Raw genomic sequence first — 6,384 nt, forward strand, 5'->3', positions numbered from 1 at the left:
GGGCCGGGTAAGTCCGGTTCGCATGCGGCGGGGGGCCGCCTCCCCCTGGGGACGGGCGCGGGGCTGCCCGGCGGCTCCGTGCCGGAAAAGCGGGGGGAAGGCAGCGAAGGTGCCCTGCGCTCGCCCGAGCAGGAGGACAGCGAGGCCCCGCGGAGCTCGGCTGGGCACCCGCAGGGCGCTGGGAGGGAAAGGACACCCCTGGGCACAGACACCTCCTCCCACCCTCGCCCCGAGGCGAGGAAAGCGCTGCCGCCCTTGCCCCCTTCAGCTCCTCACCCCGCGCGAAACCCCCCGCTCCGCTCGCCGCTGCCGCCGCTGCTGCTGCTGCTGCTGAAGGGAAAATGGCTCCGGCCCCGGCACCGCCTCTTAAAGGGGAAAAAAACCGGCCAGGCCCCGCCCCGCTCCCGCCTCCATCCCATAATATGCCTAGGGGCCCTGGCAACAGGCCCCGCCCCCATCTCCCTGGCAACCCCCAACTGAAACATCCCATAATACTCGCCCTCCCCTCAGAACTTCCCACTCACTGCCTGGCCCGGCATCCCATAATAACAACCCCTCCCAGCAGGGACATCCCATAATACACCCCCCGGGAGCCATCCCATAATACGCCCCGCGCGCTAACCCCTCCGCTCGGGCATCCCATAATACTCGCCCCCTCGCAGCTCCGCGCGCCGGGCTGCCATCCCATAATAGGCACGTCTCCTGCCGCCCCGTCGCGGTCCCCACGGCACATCCCATAATAGTCACACCCCAGGCGCACAGCCCATAATAGTCACCCCCCCAGCCCGCGCGGGCAGGCATCCCATAATAGTCGCCGGGAGCCACCGTCCAGCCAGGCATCCCATAATACTCCCCAGTCACCTTCCCCCCCCCGCGGGGCTCCGCCGCGCCGCCCCCACTCCCCGCCGAGGGCGGCGCCCCCGCCCGCCGCTGGCCGCGGGGCCCCTCACGGCGCCGGGGCAGCGGGCCGGGAGCGCGGCCGCCGCCCGCGGGCCCCACGGCAGGACCAGCCCGCCCCGCGGCGCCGGCCTTCGGCAGGCGCGGGGCATCGCGGCTCGCCCTTCCCCATGGCGCTCGCCAACTGCCCGTCCGAGCTCGAGCCTCGCCGTGTGCCCGCACCTGCACCCTCCTCCTCCCTCCGCCTCGCCTCACCTCGCTCTGCCGACCTCTTCAGCAAGCAGGGATTCGCCCTGCTCCGTGGTGTCCAGGAGTCCCTCCTATGCCCACACCTGGGTGCCCTGGTCATCCCCTCCTTCTGTAGACCTGGGCAGATTGTCAGAGATCAGGGCGTGCGGCTCCGTTCTCCTTCATGCCACAATGGGGGCCTGTAGCAGGCTGTGCTCTCCCAGCCGTGATGTGGTACCCATCAGCACAAGCACCAGCCTCCAGCAGCAGAACGTGCGTCAATCGCACGGTGACTCCTGTCACCTCCTGGCCATATGTACGGGCCTCCAACACAGTGCGTCTGCCTGTCATAAATGCCACTACCTATAGAACTATTCCTACCCCAAGGAAAAACTCCAGCGTGTTCTCTTCCTCCCTCCCACTCTGGACATACTGTTTTTACAGCACAGCACACTGCTCCGTGCTATTGCCCTCCACCAGTAAATCAATCATCACATTATATTGACATGAACAGTGCATAAAAATAAATATAAACCAATTACATATCTGCAACAATATCATTAATTTCTCATTATACAAAATCACATCCCATAATATTACCTATCCCCAATTTAGCATCCTTATAACATAAATCTTGATAAAGGCAGATGCACTGTACTGTCCATCTAACCAATAAACAGAGGTGTCAAGGATTACACCCATCCCTCTTTGGATAAAAGCGTTGTGCATTGCCATCCCTCTTCTTCTGGCGCGCAGGCACATTTCACGCAGTAGCGCTAGCTCACTGCTGTAAAACGTAAAATCCCAAAATACTAGTAGAGGCCTCCTGCTGTCAGCCATCCTAGCAGAAATGTTTCTCTACGTACACGGTATACGCAGATGTCCCTGAACACTATCCATTACTTATGCTGCATGCCTGGACTTCCCGTAATGTTAGCAAACTTCACTATATACATGTAGAGCCGCCAGGCTGCCCTCCTCCCCACCACAAGCACCTACGTGCTGGAACACTGTTCAGCTCAACCTTTTCATTCTCACGCCCCTCAACAATGTGTACTCTAGTACATTCCTGTAATGCTATCTACGTATGCAGGTATTCCATAATATGACCCACCCCTCCCTTCTAAACACTTGTGTTACACACACATGCAGCCCATGCCCTGCACTCATATCTTTGTTTAAATTGCAATGACACTGTCCTTTATTTCAGATCTGCAGAGGGAAAGTGGTATGAAAACGCTATTCTACAGATACTGTTTGTCTTTCATATGGATATGGCATAATGGGATATTCTGTGTAATAGAAATGTACGTACGATAACGGGCCCTCTATACTGCCAAGCTCATGCAGACCCCATAGGACTCCCTCCTTCGCACGCTGACAGCCATAATCCTCTCGAATAGAAGCTATGTGGACAGCCATGCCAAATTCCCATGCTAAGCAGGCCAGCCCTAAATAGTTACTACAGAATCCTGAGTATCCCTCTTAAAATCTCCTTCCCAGTGTTTCGATCGCACATTAAAAGGTGCTGCAAAGGCAAAGACACCATAAAGGGGTTACTAGAAGTATAAGCATGCATACTCTGTAACACTCTGCTGGTAGGGTTATGATCTTGGGAGAGCTGTTTACTACCAGTGATGCAACGTGTATAGTGTCTCAGCCACAAAAGATCCAAGCTTCCCAATTAGCCACCACTTCACTGAAATCTTTCTAAAAACTACACTTGAATATATTTTTATTGTTAATACTGTGCCTTTCCCACCTCACATCCAACTTGTCTTTCTCTCCATAATTCAAAGTTTAGCAACCAGCCTAAACCTTAATTTTCACTGTAAAAAATTCCATGCTGAATATAAATTACAGATGAGATGTTTTTAGCATTTGTGAGGATCAAGTAGATGGATTAAGAAAAAGACAAAACAAAACAAAACAACAACAACAAAAATCTTCTAAGTATTTTCCATCTAGCTGTTCGGCTGCTTTAAACTACAAAGTTGCCCTATCTCACTGTTTCTTGATTACCTGCCAAATTTAGGTGAATCTTCTGAGTTTAACACTTGGAAATAATTATAGCACCAATGTAAAAAAAAATATTCCTTGCTCTCTGTTCCACATTAATGCCCTGAAAAACATACTTTTTTTTTTGGGGGGGGGGCACAAGGGGAGAAGGCAGTAGGATATCCTTGCACCGTTCCCCCCTCAGTCCCCCCCTCTCTGCCAGCCTCTGCACGGCTCCTGCTCCAAGGCTGGTCGGGGAAAACAGGCCCTGCATCCCCATGGCTGGGGGGAAGCGATCCTGCATGGCCATGGCCGGGGGAAGTGGCCCTGCATCCCCATGGCAACACGGTGGCATGGCCAGCCCCTGCCACAGCCCTCCCTGCACCTTCCTGCATGAGCTGCCTTCCCAGCCCAATGGGCCTCACTCATTTTGGGCTCTCGTCCCGAGCAAGCACTGCTCCATGCTTCTCCGTGTTGCACACAGGCTGCTGGGCCCCCAGTGCTTTTGGCTATGGCCCTACAGCCATGAGCTCTGACTACTGATCCCAGGCTTCTGCCTTGGCCCATGGCGTGTTTTCTGTTTCACTTTCCATGGAAAAGTGTTTCTTCCAGGTAGCAGGAGGAGCAAAGCGTGACACTGGTTCCACGTAGTGCTTGCTCAGCGTTGTTACTGGGGCACTGGTGGAAGCTGGCAATCTGTACCTGGAATATTTCAGTGCTGCCACATGTGGGAGTCAAGAATGAGGGAGAAGGGACATTAAAACCCTTTGGAAAGAAGGCAGGCTTTTCGGGTTAATGCTAATGGTTCACACATAAGGCACTAATAGCAGTGATATCCATGGCTTGCTGCAGCGCAGACAGTGTAACCTTAGAGGTCAGTTTGTGATGTCCGGGGTCATTTTCCTATTAGTTCCTTTTGTGTTCAATATCAAAGCAGAGGTATCAATGGTTTTAGGTGATGGATGTTGTGATCCACCTATGTGTTGCCTCATTTGAGTCCTGGAATACAGATGTACTTCTGCTTTACTCTTCTGACCGGAACTGCTCTAGCCTGATTACTATATCCATTTTCTTTATTAGGCTAAATCTAACTAACATGAAAAGTATCTTTCAGCATCTGTATAAAATTGGCACCATCTGATGTGTTTATAAATGTGACACTGTTCCTCACAATCTGTAGGCACATTCAATCACTTTCTTTAACCCAGTTTGACCATTTGCATAGTCATATTGGAGAGAAGAGACTCTCTGCTTTCAGAGCATCTTCCTGTATTCAGCAACCATGCAAGTTCTGCCCATCACCCTGCTATCTGCCATCGCTCCAAGCTGAGGTCCTGCTGCTTCTGCCAAGTAGCCTCGAAGATCCCATTACAAGTCCTGTCTTTGATTTTTCTTTAGTAAAGCAGAGAATTTTGTTCTAGGCCATTCTGAGGGGAAGGGGGTATCAAACTCCCACATATGTGACTTTTACTCTAAAATTAGTAAGAAAGCTGTCCAGACTTTCAATCAGTATTCACTCTGAGTCCCTGAGTCTGTGTCTCTTCCATTCTTATTGTATCCAGCTAATTTGGGGGGAATCCTGTCCCCTCAAAACTAGAAAAAAAAAAAAAAAACACCACCACCATCAAAAATATTCTTGAAGGGCTCCCCAATACTGTGAGGCTGCAGAGCACTTTACCCCCCAGATACTTTTAAATTTTGCTTTCCTGTAGTTCCAGATTTATGCAAGAGTCTTCATAGAAAGCCAAAGCAGCTTAAATGACCCAAAGAAATTTCAATTTTCACTGTTGCCTTATCCACTGTGAGCCCCACCTTTCGTACAAAGAAACATGAAGCTGTGTGGTTATCACAGGGGAAGGGTCTTAGTTTTGGTGGCAGACCCAGAACAAAATGACACAGAAATGTTCGCCTTTTCTCATGGAGAAGAGACATGAGCCACTTTTGTCATGTTCAAGTAGCTGCTCCTATGGAGACCGAATGCTACTGGAATGAAGGGCAAATAAAGACCTACAGGGAAACACAGGCAAATTGGTAGCAGACAACCAGAATGGGATCAAGAACCACTGACTGGACCAAGTATATTTCTATTTATTTATTTATTTATTTATTATTTTCTTTGATGGGGGTGGTGAGGGATAATAACATACTAGTTTCAGTATCTCTAACAAGCGCATAGCTAAGAACTGCTCAAACACCAGCATGAGTCTGTCTCTAATGTTCCCTGAAGTTAAGATGCTGCTCCACGCTGCCCAGGAGAAGGAGGAGGAGGAGAGGGCAGGATGAAGAGCACAGCTGGGCAGCTGGAACTGCGCTGTGAGCCAAAGCGCGTCGCATGAGGCACTACTGCGAGCAGGGAGCTGGGCTGGGGGAGGAAGATAATGAAGATGGGGATGGCTCTTTTAGTCAGCCCTTCCCCCCGGTGAAGGTCTGATCTCTATCTCTACGAGCTCTGCTAGTTTGATGGCTCATGCTAAAACATATTACAATTATACCTGGTGCTGGAACCTGCAGCTAAGTTTGCTTGGTATTTTCCATCACAATTCTGTTTTCAGTTGCTCAGAACCTCAGAAACATCAGACTTTCAGATTTGAGTTTTCCATGTTTTTCTTCACCTATCTTCTGAAGTTGAAAGTACTTCATAAGACAGAAGAAAGATTTTTTTTTTGTAATGTCAAAAACCCTGACTTTGCAATATTGCCAGCCTTCTAACATAGATTTTTGTATACAATGACTAATCAAAGCTGAAAGCAATGCACAAAGCTAAGGTCCCTTAGAAATAATCATTTTTAATGTACGTTTCCCCAGAACATCTTAGACATATGTCCTCTTATGCTCTTCATGATGCAGCCAGCTGAATCCAGTCTCAGAAGAAGCGAGCGCGGCTTCAAAGGGGCTGCTGTAATGGCCTCCTGGTCTGAGCCACTGGGATTGCAATCCTGCGATTCCTCTCTCTGCATCCGTGGCTAAAGCTTGTGTATGTTGGCAAAATCACTAACACTGAGACACATCTCCTCTTGAGATTGGTAAGCAGGGACACTACAAAACAAGCTGGGGCAGAAATCTACCACTTCCAGCTGTATTTGGGAGAGGGGTTTCTAGCACGGCACCCACAGCAGCTGTGCTACAGGCAGCAGTGTGTACGAGTCCAGTGGCTCGTACCTCATTTGATTTGGGGATGCCTAGCCCATCACCACTGAGCAGAGCTGATGGACTCCAGCTTGTGTGAGCGGAGACGCAACTCTCAAATCTCAGAAAGGTGGG

The sequence above is a fragment of the Tinamus guttatus genome, unplaced genomic scaffold (assembly GCF_059628265.1).
Source record: "Tinamus guttatus ecotype Peru unplaced genomic scaffold, ASM5962826v1 Tinamus_guttatus_pri_ptg000098l, whole genome shotgun sequence".
Taxonomy (NCBI): Eukaryota; Metazoa; Chordata; class Aves; order Tinamiformes; family Tinamidae; genus Tinamus; species Tinamus guttatus.